This window comes from Microcebus murinus, chromosome 13 (assembly GCF_040939455.1).
Source record: "Microcebus murinus isolate Inina chromosome 13, M.murinus_Inina_mat1.0, whole genome shotgun sequence".
Classification (NCBI taxonomy): Eukaryota; Metazoa; Chordata; class Mammalia; order Primates; family Cheirogaleidae; genus Microcebus; species Microcebus murinus.
The window spans coordinates 23,380-49,794 of record NC_134116.1 but is presented as its reverse complement, the minus strand read 5'-3'; the positions used below and the strand labels follow the sequence as shown (position 1 = coordinate 49,794).

Sequence of the window (26,415 nt, the reverse complement as noted above, 5' to 3'; positions counted from 1 at the left end):
AGGGGCCTGGGCCTGGCCGGGGCTGCATTGGACCCCGACCACCCTGGCGTGTGGACTCGCTAAAAATTGGCGATTAGATATTGGATTCCAGCGTCATTGAGGTCATTTCACTAATGAGTGCACCGCAAAGAGTTTCCTAATCCATCTGTGAGGGTGGCAACCGAAAGAGAATTTTAGAGCTGACAGAATAGGCGAGGAAAGGCATAGGAGATTTCCACACCCAGTAAGGAAGCCTTTCCCGAAGTGGAAGAAAGAAAGGAGCAAACAGAGACACCGGTAGCCCGCCCGGATCAGAGTCTGCCCCTGAGAGAAAGCACCCTGACCAGGTTCACCCGTGGGTGGGTCGCGAGCTAGCGGCATTCAGAAGAGCGAGGCCCGCAGTCTGTGCAGAAGACACCTGCACTCGGGTGTGTGTGGCGGCACAATTCACAAGCAGCTCCAGATGTTAAACCAAGGAGAAGCCAGGGAGTTCCCAACGCCCCAGGTGTCCTCAGCCCACGACTGGCTGCTGTGGGAATGCGAAGCCCGGCTCCTTGTCTCAGAGCGGGGCAACCAGGAGGTGTGATGTCCACCCCGGGGTTCCCAGGAGGATCAGACTGAAGCTGGGACTTGGCCTGAAAGTGTCCCCTCGCATGGCCACCCCCTTCCCCTTCCTGCTCCTCTACTCCTGGTGCCCCTCCATCCAGGGGCCAGACCTTAAAGAGTCACCCGCAAGAGAATCCTGGTCCCAAAGGAGCCTTCTGGGGGACCCCTGCTGAGAGAGGTTGTGGGCATGGCCCGCTGGGGCTCTGCCCGACCCAGGGCTGAGAGATGCAACCTCCCAGCTCTGGGTCCCTGCAGGAAGTGTTGGCAAGCACAGGGCCAGTCCTCCAAAGGCCCAGGTGCAGGGAGCCCAGGCCAAGCAGCCCGTGGAAGAAGCCACATGCTGTGCCACCCCGGGGAACACGACTGCAGGCCACGGCCCTTCCCACCTCCTCCTCCTCCTCCTCCTCCTCCTCCTCCTCCTCCCACCCCGCCTCCGCCCCCGCCCCCACATGGCACAAGGCCCAGAGACACCTCAGACACTTGCTACCCAAAGTGCAAAGGGCATCAGTTGCTCCTCCAAACCCCCCCCCCAGCCCAGCAGACCGCGTTGTCCAGCCAGCCCCCGGGCCTCCCTGGGGTGCCCAGCACAAAAGTGCAGACACCCACCGGACCCTCAATCTCAGTTTTCGGATGTTTTTGCCACTCTGAGGACCCGCAGGCCAGCTGGGCCTTCTGGCAGGACAGAGAGCCCCGGAATCCGACGTGGAGAGCTGGGTGTACGTCCCCATGAGGAGGCGGTCCCCACCTCCGCGGCTCTCCCCTTGCGGGGAGCGGCAGCCGCGGGGCCTCAGAGAAGACACCAGGCTGGGCCCCCACGGCACAGCGGGAGCACGTCCCCCGCAGGCCACTTAGCCACGGCGGCCAGCCGGCGGACGGTTGGGTTGCGCGAGACGCTGCGGCCGCCCTGCTACCGGGTTCCTGGGAGGGCGTCCTGGAACCAGCGTCCACACCAAGCCCTTGGAAGGCCCAGGCGACGGAGGAGCCCCGTCAGGCAGGGGCCGAGGACGGTGACGGCCCGGGCGGGGAGGAGCGTGTCAGGCAGGGGCAGAGGACGGTGACAGGTGATAGGCCGGGCGGGAAGGAGTCAGTCAGGCAGGGGCCGTGGAGGAGACGGGCTGGGTAAGGGTTAGGGTTAGTGTCAGGGCACAAGTCACAATCGCAAAGACCTGGAAGCCACCCGAGTGCCCATCGACCCACGAGTGGGTAAATAAAATGTGGCGCGTGGACACCACGGAGTGCTATTCGGCTATGAGGAGCAGCGGTGAGGGGGCACCTCTCGTGGTTCTCCTGGCCAGAGCTGGAACCCGTTCCAGTAAGCCAAGTATCCCAAGAATGGACACACGAGCACCACGTGCTCGCGCTCACCAGCAAATGGGTACGAACCGATGGACACCTAAGTGGACACAGAGGAATCACCTTCTTCGGGTGGGTGTCGGGCGGGTGGGGGGAGGGGATGGGCATACACATCCATTAGGAATGGGGTGGGTACGCACCGACTGGGGGATGGGCGCACTTGAAGCTCTGACCCGAGGGGGGAGGCTGGGAGAGGGCAACGCACCCGTCCTTAACATTGGTGCCCCCACAATATGCTGGAACAACATGAGGGGTAAATGAATAAGAACACGGGGGGGGGAGGGGGGCACGGGCAACACATGTCACCTTAATACTTGGACTCCCATCATCTGCTTGAAAAGAGAGAGAAAAGTAAATGCAATAATAGAGATAAGAGACACTTTTTAAAAATAATGAATCCGGCCGGGCGCTGTGGCTCACGCCTGTAATCCTAGCTCTTGGGAGGCCGAGGCGGGCGGATTGCTCAAGGTCAGGAGTTCAAAACCAGCCTGAGCAAGAGCGAGACCCCGTCTCTACTATAAATAGAAAGAAATTAATTGGCCAACTGATATATATATAAAAAATTAGCGGGGCATGGTGGCGCATGCCTGCAGTCCCAGCTACCCGGGAGGCTGAGGCAGAAGGATCACTCGAGCCCAGGAGTTTGAAGTTGCTGTGAGCTAGGCTGACGCCACGGCACTCACTCTAGCCTGGGCAACAAACCGAGACTCTGTCTCAAAAAAAAAAAAAAAAAAAAAAATGAATCCGAAGAGAAAAGTAAAAGGAGGCCTGTGGAGCAGGTCTGGGTGTGACTCCGGATCCCCGAACATCAGGTGCCACCACCAAAGATTCCTACGTGTAGCCCATAGAACCCCAAAAGCAACGGGAGGAGTTCTGGTCACATACTCCCTCAAAATGACATCCTGGCCTTCTTCTGGAACTCCCTCCCCTCTCAGACTCTCAAGGTTTCCTCCAGCGTGTCGGCTCCAACAGAGCAGACCTTTGGTCTGAGACCTGACAGTCCAGAAGCCACGCATGCTGCCGCGTGGCGGCGGTGTCACGGCTCGGGACAAGAGGAGGCCCCACGGTGCGGGCTGGGGCGCCAGGCACCGCGGCCGGCGGGCGCTGAGGGTGGGGGTCACCCCCACCCCGGGCCGCCCCCGCACTCCCAGAAACGCGACAGAACCAGAGGCAAAAAAAAAAAAAAAGAAGAAGCCTACGGCACCCGGTATTCCCGGGCGGTCTCCCATCCAAGTTCTAACCAGGCCCGACCCTGCTTAGCTTCCGAGACCAGACGGGATCGGGCGCGTTCGGGGTGGTGTGGCCGTGGACGGCGGAGGGCGCCCCTGCCCCGCTCAAGAAGCCGAGCCTCTCTGCGCTTCCCCGCCGCCTCCTCCCGCCCCAGGCCCCGCGCCGGGTCGGGCCTGTTGAGTTCGCCGGCCGGGTCCCGCGGGCTCCGAGGGACGGGGGTGACAGGCGGGGCGGGCAGGGAGCGGCGGGCCGAGGTTGGGGGCTGTCTCTGTATACACACACACTCACACTCACACGCACTCACTCACTCACACTCACACAAGATGCGCCTCCACGGCTGGACCCGCCAAGGTGGAGCCCTTCCAGCCCCCCTCCTCTCCTCGCCTGGCCTCCTTCACCTCCCCGCCCCCCACCCCCAGCGCGCCGGGGCCGCTGACTGCGCACGGGCGGGAGGGGCGGGGCGCTCGCCCTTTGACCCCAGCCAGGGGCGGCCCTCCCCCACAACCCCTTTCAGCTGCGCCCCCCACCCTGTGGCCCGGCGGCCGCCTATTCCCCCGGGCCAGGGCTGGGGCACAGCGCACGGGGGAGGGGAGCCAGTGTATGGGGCGTCTCTCTCTCTCTCGGGATGTGTCCCAAGGGTGGGGTGGGGTGGCGTGGTTTGTGGGGCGCTGAAGAAATCAGTCCCCTCCATCTCCTCCCTCTGGAAAACACCCAAGCCCTTGGAGAACTGCCCGCACCTCTACCTACCGTGGGGGCCGGGACCCTCCTCTGTGTCCTCCTGTGGCCCAGTCCAAGGGGCCTGGGCCTGGCCGGGGCTGCATTGGACCCCGACCACCCTGGCGTGTGGACTCGCTAAAAATTGGCGATTAGATATTGGATTCCAGCGTCATTGAGGTCATTTCACTAATGAGTGCACCGCAAAGAGTTTCCTAATCCATCTGTGAGGGTGGCAACCGAAAGAGAATTTTAGAGCTGACAGAATAGGCGAGGAAAGGCATAGGAGATTTCCACACCCAGTAAGGAAGCCTTTCCCGAAGTGGAAGAAAGAAAGGAGCAAACAGAGACACCGGTAGCCCGCCCGGATCAGAGTCTGCCCCTGAGAGAAAGTACCCTGACCAGGTTCACCCGTGGGTGGGTCGCGAGCTAGCGGCATTCAGAAGAGCGAGGCCCGCAGTCTGTGCAGAAGACACCTGCACTCGGGTGTGTGTGGCGGCACGATTCACAAGCAGCTCCAGATGTTAAACCAAGGAGAAGCCAGGGAGTTCCCAACGCCCCAGGTGTCCTCAGCCCACGACTGGCTGCTGTGGCAATGCGAAGCCCGGCTCCTTGTCTCAGAGCGGGGCAACCAGGAGGTGTGATGTCCACCCCGGGGTTCCCAGGAGGATCAGACTGAAGCTGGGACTTGGCCTGAAAGTGTCCCCTCGCATGGCCACCCCCTTCCCCTTCCTGCTCCTCTACTCCTGGTGCCCCTCCATCCAGGGGCCAGACCTTAAAGAGTCACCCGCAAGAGAATCCTGGTCCCAAAGGAGCCTTCTGGGGGACCCCTGCTGAGAGAGGTTGTGGGCATGGCCCGCTGGGGCTCTGCCCGACCCAGGGCTGAGAGATGCAACCTCCCAGCTCTGGGTCCCTGCAGGAAGTGTTGGCAAGCACAGGGCCAGTCCTCCAAAGGCCCAGGTGCAGGGAGCCCAGGCCAAGCAGCCTGTGGAAGAAGCCACATGCTGTGCCACCCCGGGGAACACGACTGCAGGCCACGGCCCTTCCCACCTCCTCCTCCTCCTCCTCCTCCTCCTCCTCCTCCTCCCACCCCGCCTCCGCCCCCGCCCCCACATGGCACAGGGCCCAGAGACACCTCAGACACTTGCTACCCAAAGTGCAAAGGGCATCAGTTGCTCCTCCAAACCCCCCCCCCAGCCCAGCAGACCGCGTTGTCCAGCCAGCCCCCGGGCCTCCCTGGGGTGCCCAGCACAAAAGTGCAGACACCCACCGGACCCTCAATCTCAGTTTTCGGATGTTTTTGCCACTCTGAGGACCCGCAGGCCAGCTGGGCCTTCTGGCAGGACAGAGAGCCCCGGAATCCGACGTGGAGAGCTGGGTGTACGTCCCCATGAGGAGGCGGTCCCCACCTCCGCGGCTCTCCCCTTGCGGGGAGCGGCAGCCGCGGGGCCTCAGAGAAGACACCAGGCTGGGCCCCCACGGCACAGCGGGAGCACGTCCCCCGCAGGCCACTTAGCCACGGCGGCCAGCCGGCGGACGGTTGGGTTGCGCGAGACGCTGCGGCCGCCCTGCTACCGGGTTCCTGGGAGGGCGTCCTGGAACCAGCGTCCACACCAAGCCCTTGGAAGGCCCAGGCGACGGAGGAGCCCCGTCAGGCAGGGGCCGAGGACGGTGACGGCCCGGGCGGGGAGGAGCGTGTCAGGCAGGGGCAGAGGACGGTGACAGGTGATAGGCCGGGCGGGAAGGAGTCAGTCAGGCAGGGGCCGTGGAGGAGACGGGCTGGGTAAGGGTTAGGGTTAGTGTCAGGGCACAAGTCACAATCGCAAAGACCTGGAAGCCACCCGAGTGCCCATCGACCCACGAGTGGGTAAATAAAATGTGGCGCGTGGACACCACGGAGTGCTATTCGGCTATGAGGAGCAGCGGTGAGGGGGCACCTCTCGTGGTTCTCCTGGCCAGAGCTGGAACCCGTTCCAGTAAGCCAAGTATCCCAAGAATGGACACACGAGCACCACGTGCTCGCGCTCACCAGCAAATGGGTACGAACCGATGGACACCTAAGTGGACACAGAGGAATCACCTTCTTCGGGTGGGTGTCGGGCGGGTGGGGGGAGGGGATGGGCATACACATCCATTAGGAATGGGGTGGGTACGCACCGACTGGGGGATGGGCGCACTTGAAGCTCTGACCCGAGGGGGGAGGCTGGGAGAGGGCAACGCACCCGTCCTTAACATTGGTGCCCCCACAATATGCTGGAACAACATGAGGGGTAAATGAATAAGAACACGGGGGGGGGGGAGGGGGGCACGGGCAACACATGTCACCTTAATACTTGGACTCCCATCATCTGCTTGAAAAGAGAGAGAAAAGTAAATGCAATAATAGAGATAAGAGACACTTTTTAAAAATAATGAATCCGGCCGGGCGCTGTGGCTCACGCCTGTAATCCTAGCTCTTGGGAGGCCGAGGCGGGCGGATTGCTCAAGGTCAGGAGTTCAAAACCAGCCTGAGCAAGAGCGAGACCCCGTCTCTACTATAAATAGAAAGAAATTAATTGGCCAACTGATATATATATAAAAAATTAGCGGGGCATGGTGGCGCATGCCTGCAGTCCCAGCTACCCGGGAGGCTGAGGCAGAAGGATCACTCGAGCCCAGGAGTTTGAAGTTGCTGTGAGCTAGGCTGACGCCACGGCACTCACTCTAGCCTGGGCAACAAACCGAGACTCTGTCTCAAAAAAAAAAAAAAAAAAAATGAATCCGAAGAGAAAAGTAAAAGGAGGCCTGTGGAGCAGGTCTGGGTGTGACTCCGGATCCCCGAACATCAGGTGCCACCACCAAAGATTCCTACGTGTAGCCCATAGAACCCCAAAAGCAACGGGAGGAGTTCTGGTCACATACTCCCTCAAAATGACATCCTGGCCTTCTTCTGGAACTCCCTCCCCTCTCAGACTCTCAAGGTTTCCTCCAGCGTGTCGGCTCCCACAGAGCAGACCTTTGGTCTGAGACCTGACAGTCCAGAAGCCACGCATGCTGCCGCGTGGCGGCGGTGTCACGGCTCGGGACAAGAGGAGGCCCCACGGTGCGGGCTGGGGCGCCAGGCACCGCGGCCGGCGGGCGCTGAGGGTGGGGGTCACCCCCACCCCGGGCCGCCCCCGCACTCCCAGAAACGCGACAGAACCAGAGGCAAAAAAAAAAAAAAAAGAAGAAGCCTACGGCACCCGGTATTCCCGGGCGGTCTCCCATCCAAGTTCTAACCAGGCCCGACCCTGCTTAGCTTCCGAGACCAGACGGGATCGGGCGCGTTCGGGGTGGTGTGGCCGTGGACGGCGGAGGGCGCCCCTGCCCCGCTCAAGAAGCCGAGCCTCTCTGCGCTTCCCCGCCGCCTCCTCCCGCCCCAGGCCCCGCGCCGGGTCGGGCCTGTTGAGTTCGCCGGCCGGGTCCCGCGGGCTCCGAGGGACGGGGGTGACAGGCGGGGCGGGCAGGGAGCGGCGGGCCGGGGTTGGGGGCTGTCTCTGTATACACACACACTCACACTCACACGCACTCACTCACTCACACTCACACAAGATGCGCCTCCACGGCTGGACCCGCCAAGGTGGAGCCCTTCCAGCCCCCCTCCTCTCCTCGCCTGGCCTCCTTCACCTCCCCGCCCCCCACCCCCAGCGCGCCGGGGCCGCTGACTGCGCACGGGCGGGAGGGGCGGGGCGCTCGCCCTTTGACCCCAGCCAGGGGCGGCCCTCCCCCACAACCCCTTTCAGCTGCGCCCCCCACCCTGTGGCCCGGCGGCCGCCTATTCCCCCGGGCCAGGGCTGGGGCACAGCGCACGGGGGAGGGGAGCCAGTGTATGGGGCGTCTCTCTCTCTCTCGGGATGTGTCCCAAGGGTGGGGTGGGGTGGCGTGGTTTGTGGGGCGCTGAAGAAATCAGTCCCCTCCATCTCCTCCCTCTGGAAAACACCCAAGCCCTTGGAGAACTGCCCGCACCTCTACCTACCGTGGGGGCCGGGACCCTCCTCTGTGTCCTCCTGTGGCCCAGTCCAAGGGGCCTGGGCCTGGCCGGGGCTGCATTGGACCCCGACCACCCTGGCGTGTGGACTCGCTAAAAATTGGCGATTAGATATTGGATTCCAGCGTCATTGAGGTCATTTCACTAATGAGTGCACCGCAAAGAGTTTCCTAATCCATCTGTGAGGGTGGCAACCGAAAGAGAATTTTAGAGCTGACAGAATAGGCGAGGAAAGGCATAGGAGATTTCCACACCCAGTAAGGAAGCCTTTCCCGAAGTGGAAGAAAGAAAGGAGCAAACAGAGACACCGGTAGCCCGCCCGGATCAGAGTCTGCCCCTGAGAGAAAGTACCCTGACCAGGTTCACCCGTGGGTGGGTCGCGAGCTAGCGGCATTCAGAAGAGCGAGGCCCGCAGTCTGTGCAGAAGACACCTGCACTCGGGTGTGTGTGGCGGCACGATTCACAAGCAGCTCCAGATGTTAAACCAAGGAGAAGCCAGGGAGTTCCCAACGCCCCAGGTGTCCTCAGCCCACGACTGGCTGCTGTGGCAATGCGAAGCCCGGCTCCTTGTCTCAGAGCGGGGCAACCAGGAGGTGTGATGTCCACCCCGGGGTTCCCAGGAGGATCAGACTGAAGCTGGGACTTGGCCTGAAAGTGTCCCCTCGCATGGCCACCCCCTTCCCCTTCCTGCTCCTCTACTCCTGGTGCCCCTCCATCCAGGGGCCAGACCTTAAAGAGTCACCCGCAAGAGAATCCTGGTCCCAAAGGAGCCTTCTGGGGGACCCCTGCTGAGAGAGGTTGTGGGCATGGCCCGCTGGGGCTCTGCCCGACCCAGGGCTGAGAGATGCAACCTCCCAGCTCTGGGTCCCTGCAGGAAGTGTTGGCAAGCACAGGGCCAGTCCTCCAAAGGCCCAGGTGCAGGGAGCCCAGGCCAAGCAGCCTGTGGAAGAAGCCACATGCTGTGCCACCCCGGGGAACACGACTGCAGGCCACGGCCCTTCCCACCTCCTCCTCCTCCTCCTCCTCCTCCTCCTCCCACCCCGCCTCCGCCCCCGCCCCCACATGGCACAGGGCCCAGAGACACCTCAGACACTTGCTACCCAAAGTGCAAAGGGCATCAGTTGCTCCTCCAAACCCCCCCCCCAGCCCAGCAGACCGCGTTGTCCAGCCAGCCCCCGGGCCTCCCTGGGGTGCCCAGCACAAAAGTGCAGACACCCACCGGACCCTCAATCTCAGTTTTCGGATGTTTTTGCCACTCTGAGGACCCGCAGGCCAGCTGGGCCTTCTGGCAGGACAGAGAGCCCCGGAATCCGACGTGGAGAGCTGGGTGTACGTCCCCATGAGGAGGCGGTCCCCACCTCCGCGGCTCTCCCCTTGCGGGGAGCGGCAGCCGCGGGGCCTCAGAGAAGACACCAGGCTGGGCCCCCACGGCACAGCGGGAGCACGTCCCCCGCAGGCCACTTAGCCACGGCGGCCAGCCGGCGGACGGTTGGGTTGCGCGAGACGCTGCGGCCGCCCTGCTACCGGGTTCCTGGGAGGGCGTCCTGGAACCAGCGTCCACACCAAGCCCTTGGAAGGCCCAGGCGACGGAGGAGCCCCGTCAGGCAGGGGCCGAGGACGGTGACGGCCCGGGCGGGGAGGAGCGTGTCAGGCAGGGGCAGAGGACGGTGACAGGTGATAGGCCGGGCGGGAAGGAGTCAGTCAGGCAGGGGCCGTGGAGGAGACGGGCTGGGTAAGGGTTAGGGTTAGTGTCAGGGCACAAGTCACAATCGCAAAGACCTGGAAGCCACCCGAGTGCCCATCGACCCACGAGTGGGTAAATAAAATGTGGCGCGTGGACACCACGGAGTGCTATTCGGCTATGAGGAGCAGCGGTGAGGGGGCACCTCTCGTGGTTCTCCTGGCCAGAGCTGGAACCCGTTCCAGTAAGCCAAGTATCCCAAGAATGGACACACGAGCACCACGTGCTCGCGCTCACCAGCAAATGGGTACGAACCGATGGACACCTAAGTGGACACAGAGGAATCACCTTCTTCGGGTGGGTGTCGGGCGGGTGGGGGGAGGGGATGGGCATACACATCCATTAGGAATGGGGTGGGTACGCACCGACTGGGGGATGGGCGCACTTGAAGCTCTGACCCGAGGGGGGAGGCTGGGAGAGGGCAACGCACCCGTCCTTAACATTGGTGCCCCCACAATATGCTGGAACAACATGAGGGGTAAATGAATAAGAACACGGGGGGGGGAGGGGGGCACGGGCAACACATGTCACCTTAATACTTGGACTCCCATCATCTGCTTGAAAAGAGAGAGAAAAGTAAATGCAATAATAGAGATAAGAGACACTTTTTAAAAATAATGAATCCGGCCGGGCGCTGTGGCTCACGCCTGTAATCCTAGCTCTTGGGAGGCCGAGGCGGGCGGATTGCTCAAGGTCAGGAGTTCAAAACCAGCCTGAGCAAGAGCGAGACCCCGTCTCTACTATAAATAGAAAGAAATTAATTGGCCAACTGATATATATATAAAAAATTAGCGGGGCATGGTGGCGCATGCCTGCAGTCCCAGCTACCCGGGAGGCTGAGGCAGAAGGATCACTCGAGCCCAGGAGTTTGAAGTTGCTGTGAGCTAGGCTGACGCCACGGCACTCACTCTAGCCTGGGCAACAAACCGAGACTCTGTCTCAAAAAAAAAAAAAAAAAAAAAATGAATCCGAAGAGAAAAGTAAAAGGAGGCCTGTGGAGCAGGTCTGGGTGTGACTCCGGATCCCCGAACATCAGGTGCCACCACCAAAGATTCCTACGTGTAGCCCATAGAACCCCAAAAGCAACGGGAGGAGTTCTGGTCACATACTCCCTCAAAATGACATCCTGGCCTTCTTCTGGAACTCCCTCCCCTCTCAGACTCTCAAGGTTTCCTCCAGCGTGTCGGCTCCAACAGAGCAGACCTTTGGTCTGAGACCTGACAGTCCAGAAGCCACGCATGCTGCCGCGTGGCGGCGGTGTCACGGCTCGGGACAAGAGGAGGCCCCACGGTGCGGGCTGGGGCGCCAGGCACCGCGGCCGGCGGGCGCTGAGGGTGGGGGTCACCCCCACCCCGGGCCGCCCCCGCACTCCCAGAAACGCGACAGAACCAGAGGCAAAAAAAAAAAAAAAGAAGAAGCCTACGGCACCCGGTATTCCCGGGCGGTCTCCCATCCAAGTTCTAACCAGGCCCGACCCTGCTTAGCTTCCGAGACCAGACGGGATCGGGCGCGTTCGGGGTGGTGTGGCCGTGGACGGCGGAGGGCGCCCCTGCCCCGCTCAAGAAGCCGAGCCTCTCTGCGCTTCCCCGCCGCCTCCTCCCGCCCCAGGCCCCGCGCCGGGTCGGGCCTGTTGAGTTCGCCGGCCGGGTCCCGCGGGCTCCGAGGGACGGGGGTGACAGGCGGGGCGGGCAGGGAGCGGCGGGCCGGGGTTGGGGGCTGTCTCTGTATACACACACACTCACACTCACACGCACTCACTCACTCACACTCACACAAGATGCGCCTCCACGGCTGGACCCGCCAAGGTGGAGCCCTTCCAGCCCCCCTCCTCTCCTCGCCTGGCCTCCTTCACCTCCCCGCCCCCCACCCCCAGCGCGCCGGGGCCGCTGACTGCGCACGGGCGGGAGGGGCGGGGCGCTCGCCCTTTGACCCCAGCCAGGGGCGGCCCTCCCCCACAACCCCTTTCAGCTGCGCCCCCCACCCTGTGGCCCGGCGGCCGCCTATTCCCCCGGGCCAGGGCTGGGGCACAGCGCACGGGGGAGGGGAGCCAGTGTATGGGGCGTCTCTCTCTCTCTCGGGATGTGTCCCATGGGTGGGGTGGGGTGGCGTGGTTTGTGGGGCGCTGAAGAAATCAGTCCCCTCCATCTCCTCCCTCTGGAAAACACCCAAGCCCTTGGAGAACTGCCCGCACCTCTACCTACCGTGGGGGCCGGGACCCTCCTCTGTGTCCTCCTGTGGCCCAGTCCAAGGGGCCTGGGCCTGGCCGGGGCTGCATTGGACCCCGACCACCCTGGCGTGTGGACTCGCTAAAAATTGGCGATTAGATATTGGATTCCAGCGTCATTGAGGTCATTTCACTAATGAGTGCACCGCAAAGAGTTTCCTAATCCATCTGTGAGGGTGGCAACCGAAAGAGAATTTTAGAGCTGACAGAATAGGCGAGGAAAGGCATAGGAGATTTCCACACCCAGTAAGGAAGCCTTTCCCGAAGTGGAAGAAAGAAAGGAGCAAACAGAGACACCGGTAGCCCGCCCGGATCAGAGTCTGCCCCTGAGAGAAAGCACCCTGACCAGGTTCACCCGTGGGTGGGTCGCGAGCTAGCGGCATTCAGAAGAGCGAGGCCCGCAGTCTGTGCAGAAGACACCTGCACTCGGGTGTGTGTGGCGGCACAATTCACAAGCAGCTCCAGATGTTAAACCAAGGAGAAGCCAGGGAGTTCCCAACGCCCCAGGTGTCCTCAGCCCACGACTGGCTGCTGTGGGAATGCGAAGCCCGGCTCCTTGTCTCAGAGCGGGGCAACCAGGAGGTGTGATGTCCACCCCGGGGTTCCCAGGAGGATCAGACTGAAGCTGGGACTTGGCCTGAAAGTGTCCCCTCGCATGGCCACCCCCTTCCCCTTCCTGCTCCTCTACTCCTGGTGCCCCTCCATCCAGGGGCCAGACCTTAAAGAGTCACCCGCAAGAGAATCCTGGTCCCAAAGGAGCCTTCTGGGGGACCCCTGCTGAGAGAGGTTGTGGGCATGGCCCGCTGGGGCTCTGCCCGACCCAGGGCTGAGAGATGCAAACTCCCAGCTCTGGGTCCCTGCAGGAAGTGTTGGCAAGCACAGGGCCAGTCCTCCAAAGGCCCAGGTGCAGGGAGCCCAGGCCAAGCAGCCCGTGGAAGAAGCCACATGCTGTGCCACCCCGGGGAACACGACTGCAGGCCACGGCCCTTCCCACCTCCTCCTCCTCCTCCTCCTCCTCCTCCTCCTCCTCCCACCCCGCCTCCGCCCCCGCCCCCACATGGCACAGGGCCCAGAGACACCTCAGACACTTGCTACCCAAAGTGCAAAGGGCATCAGTTGCTCCTCCAAACCCCCCCCCCAGCCCAGCAGACCGCGTTGTCCAGCCAGCCCCCGGGCCTCCCTGGGGTGCCCAGCACAAAAGTGCAGACACCCACCGGACCCTCAATCTCAGTTTTCGGATGTTTTTGCCACTCTGAGGACCCGCAGGCCAGCTGGGCCTTCTGGCAGGACAGAGAGCCCCGGAATCCGACGTGGAGAGCTGGGTGTACGTCCCCATGAGGAGGCGGTCCCCACCTCCGCGGCTCTCCCCTTGCGGGGAGCGGCAGCCGCGGGGCCTCAGAGAAGACACCAGGCTGGGCCCCCACGGCACAGCGGGAGCACGTCCCCCGCAGGCCACTTAGCCACGGCGGCCAGCCGGCGGACGGTTGGGTTGCGCGAGACGCTGCGGCCGCCCTGCTACCGGGTTCCTGGGAGGGCGTCCTGGAACCAGCGTCCACACCAAGCCCTTGGAAGGCCCAGGCGACGGAGGAGCCCCGTCAGGCAGGGGCCGAGGACGGTGACGGCCCGGGCGGGGAGGAGCGTGTCAGGCAGGGGCAGAGGACGGTGACAGGTGATAGGCCGGGCGGGAAGGAGTCAGTCAGGCAGGGGCCGTGGAGGAGACGGGCTGGGTAAGGGTTAGGGTTAGTGTCAGGGCACAAGTCACAATCGCAAAGACCTGGAAGCCACCCGAGTGCCCATCGACCCACGAGTGGGTAAATAAAATGTGGCGCGTGGACACCACGGAGTGCTATTCGGCTATGAGGAGCAGCGGTGAGGGGGCACCTCTCGTGGTTCTCCTGGCCAGAGCTGGAACCCGTTCCAGTAAGCCAAGTATCCCAAGAATGGACACACGAGCACCACGTGCTCGCGCTCACCAGCAAATGGGTACGAACCGATGGACACCTAAGTGGACACAGAGGAATCACCTTCTTCGGGTGGGTGTCGGGCGGGTGGGGGGAGGGGATGGGCATACACATCCATTAGGAATGGGGTGGGTACGCACCGACTGGGGGATGGGCGCACTTGAAGCTCTGACCCGAGGGGGGAGGCTGGGAGAGGGCAACGCACCCGTCCTTAACATTGGTGCCCCCACAATATGCTGGAACAACATGAGGGGTAAATGAATAAGAACACGGGGGGGGGGGAGGGGGGCACGGGCAACACATGTCACCTTAATACTTGGACTCCCATCATCTGCTTGAAAAGAGAGAGAAAAGTAAATGCAATAATAGAGATAAGAGACACTTTTTAAAAATAATGAATCCGGCCGGGCGCTGTGGCTCACGCCTGTAATCCTAGCTCTTGGGAGGCCGAGGCGGGCGGATTGCTCAAGGTCAGGAGTTCAAAACCAGCCTGAGCAAGAGCGAGACCCCGTCTCTACTATAAATAGAAAGAAATTAATTGGCCAACTGATATATATATAAAAAATTAGCGGGGCATGGTGGCGCATGCCTGCAGTCCCAGCTACCCGGGAGGCTGAGGCAGAAGGATCACTCGAGCCCAGGAGTTTGAAGTTGCTGTGAGCTAGGCTGACGCCACGGCACTCACTCTAGCCTGGGCAACAAACCGAGACTCTGTCTCAAAAAAAAAAAAAAAAAAAAAAATGAATCCGAAGAGAAAAGTAAAAGGAGGCCTGTGGAGCAGGTCTGGGTGTGACTCCGGATCCCCGAACATCAGGTGCCACCACCAAAGATTCCTACGTGTAGCCCATAGAACCCCAAAAGCAACGGGAGGAGTTCTGGTCACATACTCCCTCAAAATGACATCCTGGCCTTCTTCTGGAACTCCCTCCCCTCTCAGACTCTCAAGGTTTCCTCCAGCGTGTCGGCTCCAACAGAGCAGACCTTTGGTCTGAGACCTGACAGTCCAGAAGCCACGCATGCTGCCGCGTGGCGGCGGTGTCACGGCTCGGGACAAGAGGAGGCCCCACGGTGCGGGCTGGGGCGCCAGGCACCGCGGCCGGCGGGCGCTGAGGGTGGGGGTCACCCCCACCCCGGGCCGCCCCCGCACTCCCAGAAACGCGACAGAACCAGAGGCAAAAAAAAAAAAAAAGAAGAAGCCTACGGCACCCGGTATTCCCGGGCGGTCTCCCATCCAAGTTCTAACCAGGCCCGACCCTGCTTAGCTTCCGAGACCAGACGGGATCGGGCGCGTTCGGGGTGGTGTGGCCGTGGACGGCGGAGGGCGCCCCTGCCCCGCTCAAGAAGCCGAGCCTCTCTGCGCTTCCCCGCCGCCTCCTCCCGCCCCAGGCCCCGCGCCGGGTCGGGCCTGTTGAGTTCGCCGGCCGGGTCCCGCGGGCTCCGAGGGACGGGGGTGACAGGCGGGGCGGGCAGGGAGCGGCGGGCCGGGGTTGGGGGCTGTCTCTGTATACACACACACTCACACTCACACGCACTCACTCACTCACACTCACACAAGATGCGCCTCCACGGCTGGACCCGCCAAGGTGGAGCCCTTCCAGCCCCCCTCCTCTCCTCGCCTGGCCTCCTTCACCTCCCCGCCCCCCACCCCCAGCGCGCCGGGGCCGCTGACTGCGCACGGGCGGGAGGGGCGGGGCGCTCGCCCTTTGACCCCAGCCAGGGGCGGCCCTCCCCCACAACCCCTTTCAGCTGCGCCCCCCACCCTGTGGCCCGGCGGCCGCCTATTCCCCCGGGCCAGGGCTGGGGCACAGCGCACGGGGGAGGGGAGCCAGTGTATGGGGCGTCTCTCTCTCTCTCGGGATGTGTCCCAAGGGTGGGGTGGGGTGGCGTGGTTTGTGGGGCGCTGAAGAAATCAGTCCCCTCCATCTCCTCCCTCTGGAAAACACCCAAGCCCTTGGAGAACTGCCCGCACCTCTACCTACCGTGGGGGCCGGGACCCTCCTCTGTGTCCTCCTGTGGCCCAGTCCAAGGGGCCTGGGCCTGGCCGGGGCTGCATTGGACCCCGACCACCCTGGCGTGTGGACTCGCTAAAAATTGGCGATTAGATATTGGATTCCAGCGTCATTGAGGTCATTTCACTAATGAGTGCACCGCAAAGAGTTTCCTAATCCATCTGTGAGGGTGGCAACCGAAAGAGAATTTTAGAGCTGACAGAATAGGCGAGGAAAGGCATAGGAGATTTCCACACCCAGTAAGGAAGCCTTTCCCGAAGTGGAAGAAAGAAAGGAGCAAACAGAGACACCGGTAGCCCGCCCGGATCAGAGTCTGCCCCTGAGAGAAAGTACCCTGACCAGGTTCACCCGTGGGTGGGTCGCGAGCTAGCGGCATTCAGAAGAGCGAGGCCCGCAGTCTGTGCAGAAGACACCTGCACTCGGGTGTGTGTGGCGGCACGATTCACAAGCAGCTCCAGATGTTAAACCAAGGAGAAGCCAGGGAGTTCCCAACGCCCCAGGTGTCCTCAGCCCACGACTGGCTGCTGTGGCAATGCGAAGCCCGGCTCCTTGTCTCAGAGCGGGGCAACCAGGAGGTGTGATGTCCACCCCGGGGTTCCCAGGAGGATCAGACTGAAGCTGGGACTTGGCCTGAAAGTGTCCCCTCGCATGGCCACCCCCTTCCCCTTCCTGCTCCTCTACTCCTGGTGCCCCTCCATCCAGGGGCCAGACCTTAAAGAGTCACCCGCAAGAGAATCCTGGTCCCAAAGGAGCCTTCTGGGGGACCCCTGCTGAGAGAGGTTGTGGGCATGGCCCGCTGGGGCTCTGCCCGACCCAGGGCTGAGAGATGCAACCTCCCAGCTCTGGGTCCCTGCAGGAAGTGTTGGCAAGCACAGGGCCAGTCCTCCAAAGGCCCAGGTGCAGGGAGCCCAGGCCAAGCAGCCTGTGGAAGAAGCCACATGCTGTGCCACCCCGGGGAACACGACTGCAGGCCACGGCCCTTCCCACCTCCTCCTCCTCCTCCTCCTCCTCCTCCTCCTCCTCCCACCCCGCCTCCGCCCCCGCCCCCACATGGCACAGGGCCCAGAGACACCTCAGACACTTGCTACCCAAAGTGCAAAGGGCATCAGTTGCTCCTCCAAACCCCCCCCCCAGCCCAGCAGACCGCGTTGTCCAGCCAGCCCCCGGGCCTCCCTGGGGTGCCCAGCACAAAAGTGCAGACACCCACCGGACCCTCAATCTCAGTTTTCGGATGTTTTTGCCACTCTGAGGACCCGCAGGCCAGCTGGGCCTTCTGGCAGGACAGAGAGCCCCGGAATCCGACGTGGAGAGCTGGGTGTACGTCCCCATGAGGAGGCGGTCCCCACCTCCGCGGCTCTCCCCTTGCGGGGAGCGGCAGCCGCGGGGCCTCAGAGAAGACACCAGGCTGGGCCCCCACGGCACAGCGGGAGCACGTCCCCCGCAGGCCACTTAGCCACGGCGGCCAGCCGGCGGACGGTTGGGTTGCGCGAGACGCTGCGGCCGCCCTGCTACCGGGTTCCTGGGAGGGCGTCCTGGAACCAGCGTCCACACCAAGCCCTTGGAAGGCCCAGGCGACGGAGGAGCCCCGTCAGGCAGGGGCCGAGGACGGTGACGGCCCGGGCGGGGAGGAGCGTGTCAGGCAGGGGCAGAGGACGGTGACAGGTGATAGGCCGGGCGGGAAGGAGTCAGTCAGGCAGGGGCCGTGGAGGAGACGGGCTGGGTAAGGGTTAGGGTTAGTGTCAGGGCACAAGTCACAATCGCAAAGACCTGGAAGCCACCCGAGTGCCCATCGACCCACGAGTGGGTAAATAAAATGTGGCGCGTGGACACCACGGAGTGCTATTCGGCTATGAGGAGCAGCGGTGAGGGGGCACCTCTCGTGGTTCTCCTGGCCAGAGCTGGAACCCGTTCCAGTAAGCCAAGTATCCCAAGAATGGACACACGAGCACCACGTGCTCGCGCTCACCAGCAAATGGGTACGAACCGATGGACACCTAAGTGGACACAGAGGAATCACCTTCTTCGGGTGGGTGTCGGGCGGGTGGGGGGAGGGGATGGGCATACACATCCATTAGGAATGGGGTGGGTACGCACCGACTGGGGGATGGGCGCACTTGAAGCTCTGACCCGAGGGGGGAGGCTGGGAGAGGGCAACGCACCCGTCCTTAACATTGGTGCCCCCACAATATGCTGGAACAACATGAGGGGTAAATGAATAAGAACACGGGGGGGGGGGGGAGGGGGGCACGGGCAACACATGTCACCTTAATACTTGGACTCCCATCATCTGCTTGAAAAGAGAGAGAAAAGTAAATGCAATAATAGAGATAAGAGACACTTTTTAAAAATAATGAATCCGGCCGGGCGCTGTGGCTCACGCCTGTAATCCTAGCTCTTGGGAGGCCGAGGCGGGCGGATTGCTCAAGGTCAGGAGTTCAAAACCAGCCTGAGCAAGAGCGAGACCCCGTCTCTACTATAAATAGAAAGAAATTAATTGGCCAACTGATATATATATAAAAAATTAGCGGGGCATGGTGGCGCATGCCTGCAGTCCCAGCTACCCGGGAGGCTGAGGCAGAAGGATCACTCGAGCCCAGGAGTTTGAAGTTGCTGTGAGCTAGGCTGACGCCACGGCACTCACTCTAGCCTGGGCAACAAACCGAGACTCTGTCTCAAAAAAAAAAAAAAAAAAAATGAATCCGAAGAGAAAAGTAAAAGGAGGCCTGTGGAGCAGGTCTGGGTGTGACTCCGGATCCCCGAACATCAGGTGCCACCACCAAAGATTCCTACGTGTAGCCCATAGAACCCCAAAAGCAACGGGAGGAGTTCTGGTCACATACTCCCTCAAAATGACATCCTGGCCTTCTTCTGGAACTCCCTCCCCTCTCAGACTCTCAAGGTTTCCTCCAGCGTGTCGGCTCCCACAGAGCAGACCTTTGGTCTGAGACCTGACAGTCCAGAAGCCACGCATGCTGCCGCGTGGCGGCGGTGTCACGGCTCCGGACAAGAGGAGGCCCCACGGTGCGGGCTGGGGCGCCAGGCACCGCGGCCGGCGGGCGCTGAGGGTGGGGGTCACCCCCACCCCGGGCCGCCCCCGCACTCCCAGAAACGCGACAGAACCAGAGGCAAAAAAAAAAAAAAAGAAGAAGCCTACGGCACCCGGTATTCCCGGGCGGTCTCCCATCCAAGTTCTAACCAGGCCCGACCCTGCTTAGCTTCCGAGACCAGACGGGATCGGGCGCGTTCGGGGTGGTGTGGCCGTGGACGGCGGAGGGCGCCCCTGCCCCGCTCAAGAAGCCGAGCCTCTCTGCGCTTCCCCGCCGCCTCCTCCCGCCCCAGGCCCCGCGCCGGGTCGGGCCTGTTGAGTTCGCCGGCCGCGTCCCGCGGGCTCCGAGGGACGGGGGTGACAGGCGGGGCGGGCAGGGAGCGGCGGGCCGGGGTTGGGGGCTGTCTCTGTATACACACACACTCACACTCACACGCACTCACTCACTCACACTCACACAAGATGCGCCTCCACGGCTGGACCCGCCAAGGTGGAGCCCTTCCAGCCCCCCTCCTCTCCTCGCCTGGCCTCCTTCACCTCCCCGCCCCCCACCCCCAGCGCGCCGGGGCCGCTGACTGCGCACGGGCGGGAGGGGTGGGGCGCTCGCCCTTTGACCCCAGCCAGGGGCGGCCCTCCCCCACAACCCCTTTCAGCTGCGCCCCCCACCCTGTGGCCCGGCGGCCGCCTATTCCCCCGGGCCAGGGCTGGGGCACAGCGCACGGGGGAGGGGAGCCAGTGTATGGGGCGTCTCTCTCTCTCTCGGGATGTGTCCCAAGGGTGGGGTGGGGTGGCGTGGTTTGTGGGGCGCTGAAGAAATCAGTCCCCTCCATCTCCTCCCTCTGGAAAACACCCAAGCCCTTGGAGAACTGCCCGCACCTCTACCTACCGTGGGGGCCGGGACCCTCCTCTGTGTCCTCCTGTGGCCCAGTCCAAGGGGCCTGGGCCTGGCCGGGGCTGCATTGGACCCCGACCACCCTGGCGTGTGGACTCGCTAAAAATTGGCGATTAGATATTGGATTCCAGCGTCATTGAGGTCATTTCACTAATGAGTGCACCGCAAAGAGTTTCCTAATCCATCTGTGAGGGTGGCAACCGAAAGAGAATTTTAGAGCTGACAGAATAGGCGAGGAAAGGCATAGGAGATTTCCACACCCAGTAAGGAAGCCTTTCCCGAAGTGGAAGAAAGAAAGGAGCAAACAGAGACACCGGTAGCCCGCCCGGATCAGAGTCTGCCCCTGAGAGAAAGTACCCTGACCAGGTTCACCCGTGGGTGGGTCGCGAGCTAGCGGCATTCAGAAGAGCGAGGCCCGCAGTCTGTGCAGAAGACACCTGCACTCGGGTGTGTGTGGCGGCACGATTCACAAGCAGCTCCAGATGTTAAACCAAGGAGAAGCCAGGGAGTTCCCAACGCCCCAGGTGTCCTCAGCCCACGACTGGCTGCTGTGGCAATGCGAAGCCCGGCTCCTTGTCTCAGAGCGGGGCAACCAGGAGGTGTGATGTCCACCCCGGGGTTCCCAGGAGGATCAGACTGAAGCTGGGACTTGGCCTGAAAGTGTCCCCTCGCATGGCCACCCCCTTCCCCTTCCTGCTCCTCTACTCCTGGTGCCCCTCCATCCAGGGGCCAGACCTTAAAGAGTCACCCGCAAGAGAATCCTGGTCCCAAAGGAGCCTTCTGGGGGACCCCTGCTGAGAGAGGTTGTGGGCATGGCCCGCTGGGGCTCTGCCCGACCCAGGGCTGAGAGATGCAACCTCCCAGCTCTGGGTCCCTGCAGGAAGTGTTGGCAAGCACAGGGCCAGTCCTCCAAAGGCCCAGGTGCAGGGAGCCCAGGCCAAGCAGCCTGTGGAAGAAGCCACATGCTGTGCCACCCCGGGGAACACGACTGCAGGCCACGGCCCTTCCCACCTCCTCCTCCTCCTCCTCCTCCTCCTCCTCCCACCCCGCCTCCGCCCCCGCCCCCACATGGCACAGGGCCCAGAGACACCTCAGACACTTGCTACCCAAAGTGCAAAGGGCATCAGTTGCTCCTCCAAACCCCCCCCCCAGCCCAGCAGACCGCGTTGTCCAGCCAGCCCCCGGGCCTCCCTGGGGTGCCCAGCACAAAAGTGCAGACACCCACCGGACCCTCAATCTCAGTTTTCGGATGTTTTTGCCACTCTGAGGACCCGCAGGCCAGCTGGGCCTTCTGGCAGGACAGAGAGCCCCGGAATCCGACGTGGAGAGCTGGGTGTACGTCCCCATGAGGAGGCGGTCCCCACCTCCGCGGCTCTCCCCTTGCGGGGAGCGGCAGCCGCGGGGCCTCAGAGAAGACACCAGGCTGGGCCCCCACGGCACAGCGGGAGCACGTCCCCCGCAGGCCACTTAGCCACGGCGGCCAGCCGGCGGACGGTTGGGTTGCGCGAGACGCTGCGGCCGCCCTGCTACCGGGTTCCTGGGAGGGCGTCCTGGAACCAGCGTCCACACCAAGCCCTTGGAAGGCCCAGGCGACGGAGGAGCCCCGTCAGGCAGGGGCCGAGGACGGTGACGGCCCGGGCGGGGAGGAGCGTGTCAGGCAGGGGCAGAGGACGGTGACAGGTGATAGGCCGGGCGGGAAGGAGTCAGTCAGGCAGGGGCCGTGGAGGAGACGGGCTGGGTAAGGGTTAGGGTTAGTGTCAGGGCACAAGTCACAATCGCAAAGACCTGGAAGCCACCCGAGTGCCCATCGACCCACGAGTGGGTAAATAAAATGTGGCGCGTGGACACCACGGAGTGCTATTCGGCTATGAGGAGCAGCGGTGAGGGGGCACCTCTCGTGGTTCTCCTGGCCAGAGCTGGAACCCGTTCCAGTAAGCCAAGTATCCCAAGAATGGACACACGAGCACCACGTGCTCGCGCTCACCAGCAAATGGGTACGAACCGATGGACACCTAAGTGGACACAGAGGAATCACCTTCTTCGGGTGGGTGTCGGGCGGGTGGGGGGAGGGGATGGGCATACACATCCATTAGGAATGGGGTGGGTACGCACCGACTGGGGGATGGGCGCACTTGAAGCTCTGACCCGAGGGGGGAGGCTGGGAGAGGGCAACGCACCCGTCCTTAACATTGGTGCCCCCACAATATGCTGGAACAACATGAGGGGTAAATGAATAAGAACACGGGGGGGGGAGGGGGGCACGGGCAACACATGTCACCTTAATACTTGGACTCCCATCATCTGCTTGAAAAGAGAGAGAAAAGTAAATGCAATAATAGAGATAAGAGACACTTTTTAAAAATAATGAATCCGGCCGGGCGCTGTGGCTCACGCCTGTAATCCTAGCTCTTGGGAGGCCGAGGCGGGCGGATTGCTCAAGGTCAGGAGTTCAAAACCAGCCTGAGCAAGAGCGAGACCCCGTCTCTACTATAAATAGAAAGAAATTAATTGGCCAACTGATATATATATAAAAAATTAGCGGGGCATGGTGGCGCATGCCTGCAGTCCCAGCTACCCGGGAGGCTGAGGCAGAAGGATCACTCGAGCCCAGGAGTTTGAAGTTGCTGTGAGCTAGGCTGACGCCACGGCACTCACTCTAGCCTGGGCAACAAACCGAGACTCTGTCTCAAAAAAAAAAAAAAAAAAAAAATGAATCCGAAGAGAAAAGTAAAAGGAGGCCTGTGGAGCAGGTCTGGGTGTGACTCCGGATCCCCGAACATCAGGTGCCACCACCAAAGATTCCTACGTGTAGCCCATAGAACCCCAAAAGCAACGGGAGGAGTTCTGGTCACATACTCCCTCAAAATGACATCCTGGCCTTCTTCTGGAACTCCCTCCCCTCTCAGACTCTCAAGGTTTCCTCCAGCGTGTCGGCTCCAACAGAGCAGACCTTTGGTCTGAGACCTGACAGTCCAGAAGCCACGCATGCTGCCGCGTGGCGGCGGTGTCACGGCTCGGGACAAGAGGAGGCCCCACGGTGCGGGCTGGGGCGCCAGGCACCGCGGCCGGCGGGCGCTGAGGGTGGGGGTCACCCCCACCCCGGGCCGCCCCCGCACTCCCAGAAACGCGACAGAACCAGAGGCAAAAAAAAAAAAAAAGAAGAAGCCTACGGCACCCGGTATTCCCGGGCGGTCTCCCATCCAAGTTCTAACCAGGCCCGACCCTGCTTAGCTTCCGAGACCAGACGGGATCGGGCGCGTTCGGGGTGGTGTGGCCGTGGACGGCGGAGGGCGCCCCTGCCCCGCTCAAGAAGCCGAGCCTCTCTGCGCTTCCCCGCCGCCTCCTCCCGCCCCAGGCCCCGCGCCGGGTCGGGCCTGTTGAGTTCGCCGGCCGGGTCCCGCGGGCTCCGAGGGACGGGGGTGACAGGCGGGGCGGGCAGGGAGCGGCGGGCCGGGGTTGGGGGCTGTCTCTGTATACACACACACTCACACTCACACGCACTCACTCACTCACACTCACACAAGATGCGCCTCCACGGCTGGACCCGCCAAGGTGGAGCCCTTCCAGCCCCCCTCCTCTCCTCGCCTGGCCTCCTTCACCTCCCCGCCCCCCACCCCCAGCGCGCCGGGGCCGCTGACTGCGCACGGGCGGGAGGGGCGGGGCGCTCGCCCTTTGACCCCAGCCAGGGGCGGCCCTCCCCCACAACCCCTTTCAGCTGCGCCCCCCACCCTGTGGCCCGGCGGCCGCCTATTCCCCCGGGCCAGGGCTGGGGCACAGCGCACGGGGGAGGGGAGCCAGTGTATGGGGCGTCTCTCTCTCTCTCTCGGGATGTGTCCCATGGGTGGGGTGGGGTGGCGTGGTTTGTGGGGCGCTGAAGAAATCAGTCCCCTCCATCTCCTCCCTCTGGAAAACACCCAAGCCCTTGGAGAACTGCCCGCACCTCTACCTACCGTGGGGGCCGGGACCCTCCTCTGTGTCCTCCTGTGGCCCAGTCCAAGGGGCCTGGGCCTGGCCGGGGCTGCATTGGACCCCGACCACCCTGGCGTGTGGACTCGCTAAAAATTGGCGATTAGATATTGGATTCCAGCGTCATTGAGGTCATTTCACTAATGAGTGCACCGCAAAGAGTTTCCTAATCCATCTGTGAGGGTGGCAACCGAAAGAGAATTTTAGAGCTGACAGAATAGGCGAGGAAAGGCATAGGAGATTTCCACACCCAGTAAGGAAGCCTTTCCCGAAGTGGAAGAAAGAAAGGAGCAAACAGAGACACCGGTAGCCCGCCCGGATCAGAGTCTGCCCCTGAGAGAAAGCACCCTGACCAGGTTCACCCGTGGGTGGGTCGCGAGCTAGCGGCATTCAGAAGAGCGAGGCCCGCAGTCTGTGCAGAAGACACCTGCACTCGGGTGTGTGTGGCGGCACGATTCACAAGCAGCTCCAGATGTTAAACCAAGGAGAAGCCAGGGAGTTCCCAACGCCCCAGGTGTCCTCAGCCCACGACTGGCTGCTGTGGCAATGCGAAGCCCGGCTCCTTGTCTCAGAGCGGGGCAACCAGGAGGTGTGATGTCCACCCCGGGGTTCCCAGGAGGATCAGACTGAAGCTGGGACTTGGCCTGAAAGTGTCCCCTCGCATGGCCACCCCCTTCCCCTTCCTGCTCCTCTACTCCTGGTGCCCCTCCATCCAGGGGCCAGACCTTAAAGAGTCACCCGCAAGAGAATCCTGGTCCCAAAGGAGCCTTCTGGGGGACCCCTGCTGAGAGAGGTTGTGGGCATGGCCCGCTGGGGCTCTGCCCGACCCAGGGCTGAGAGATGCAACCTCCCAGCTCTGGGTCCCTGCAGGAAGTGTTGGCAAGCACAGGGCCAGTCCTCCAAAGGCCCAGGTGCAGGGAGCCCAGGCCAAGCAGCCTGTGGAAGAAGCCACATGCTGTGCCACCCCGGGGAACACGACTGCAGGCCACGGCCCTTCCCACCTCCTCCTCCTCCTCCTCCTCCTCCTCCTCCTCCTCCCACCCCGCCTCCGCCCCCGCCCCCACATGGCACAGGGCCCAGAGACACCTCAGACACTTGCTACCCAAAGTGCAAAGGGCATCAGTTGCTCCTCCAAACCCCCCCCCCAGCCCAGCAGACCGCGTTGTCCAGCCAGCCCCCGGGCCTCCCTGGGGTGCCCAGCACAAAAGTGCAGACACCCACCGGACCCTCAATCTCAGTTTTCGGATGTTTTTGCCACTCTGAGGACCCGCAGGCCAGCTGGGCCTTCTGGCAGGACAGAGAGCCCCGGAATCCGACGTGGAGAGCTGGGTGTACGTCCCCATGAGGAGGCGGTCCCCACCTCCGCGGCTCTCCCCTTGCGGGGAGCGGCAGCCGCGGGGCCTCAGAGAAGACACCAGGCTGGGCCCCCACGGCACAGCGGGAGCACGTCCCCCGCAGGCCACTTAGCCACGGCGGCCAGCCGGCGGACGGTTGGGTTGCGCGAGACGCTGCGGCCGCCCTGCTACCGGGTTCCTGGGAGGGCGTCCTGGAACCAGCGTCCACACCAAGCCCTTGGAAGGCCCAGGCGACGGAGGAGCCCCGTCAGGCAGGGGCCGAGGACGGTGACGGCCCGGGCGGGGAGGAGCGTGTCAGGCAGGGGCAGAGGACGGTGACAGGTGATAGGCCGGGCGGGAAGGAGTCAGTCAGGCAGGGGCCGTGGAGGAGACGGGCTGGGTAAGGGTTAGGGTTAGTGTCAGGGCACAAGTCACAATCGCAAAGACCTGGAAGCCACCCGAGTGCCCATCGACCCACGAGTGGGTAAATAAAATGTGGCGCGTGGACACCACGGAGTGCTATTCGGCTATGAGGAGCAGCGGTGAGGGGGCACCTCTCGTGGTTCTCCTGGCCAGAGCTGGAACCCGTTCCAGTAAGCCAAGTATCCCAAGAATGGACACACGAGCACCACGTGCTCGCGCTCACCAGCAAATGGGTACGAACCGATGGACACCTAAGTGGACACAGAGGAATCACCTTCTTCGGGTGGGTGTCGGGCGGGTGGGGGGAGGGGATGGGCATACACATCCATTAGGAATGGGGTGGGTACGCACCGACTGGGGGATGGGCGCACTTGAAGCTCTGACCCGAGGGGGGAGGCTGGGAGAGGGCAACGCACCCGTCCTTAACATTGGTGCCCCCACAATATGCTGGAACAACATGAGGGGTAAATGAATAAGAACACGGGGGGGGGGAGGGGGGCACGGGCAACACATGTCACCTTAATACTTGGACTCCCATCATCTGCTTGAAAAGAGAGAGAAAAGTAAATGCAATAATAGAGATAAGAGACACTTTTTAAAAATAATGAATCCGGCCGGGCGCTGTGGCTCACGCCTGTAATCCTAGCTCTTGGGAGGCCGAGGCGGGCGGATTGCTCAAGGTCAGGAGTTCAAAACCAGCCTGAGCAAGAGCGAGACCCCGTCTCTACTATAAATAGAAAGAAATTAATTGGCCAACTGATATATATATAAAAAATTAGCGGGGCATGGTGGCGCATGCCTGCAGTCCCAGCTACCCGGGAGGCTGAGGCAGAAGGATCACTCGAGCCCAGGAGTTTGAAGTTGCTGTGAGCTAGGCTGACGCCACGGCACTCACTCTAGCCTGGGCAACAAACCGAGACTCTGTCTCAAA

General features: G+C 62.5%; 6 pseudogenes; all 6 read right to left on the bottom strand.

Annotated features, from left to right (window-relative positions):
• Positions 1–3,130: 3,130 nt before the first annotated feature.
• LOC142875042 (uncharacterized) lies at positions 3,131–3,249 on the bottom strand (annotated as a pseudogene).
• Positions 3,250–7,091: 3,842 nt separating this feature from the next.
• Positions 7,092–7,210, bottom strand: LOC142875041 (uncharacterized; annotated as a pseudogene).
• A 3,835-nt stretch (positions 7,211–11,045) lies between these two features.
• Positions 11,046–11,164, bottom strand: LOC142875040 (uncharacterized; annotated as a pseudogene).
• Positions 11,165–15,008: 3,844 nt separating this feature from the next.
• Positions 15,009–15,127, bottom strand: LOC142875039 (uncharacterized; annotated as a pseudogene).
• A 3,843-nt stretch (positions 15,128–18,970) lies between these two features.
• On the bottom strand, positions 18,971–19,089 carry LOC142875038 (uncharacterized; annotated as a pseudogene).
• A 3,835-nt stretch (positions 19,090–22,924) lies between these two features.
• Positions 22,925–23,043, bottom strand: LOC142875037 (uncharacterized; annotated as a pseudogene).
• Between the last annotated feature and the right edge of the window lie 3,372 nt (positions 23,044–26,415).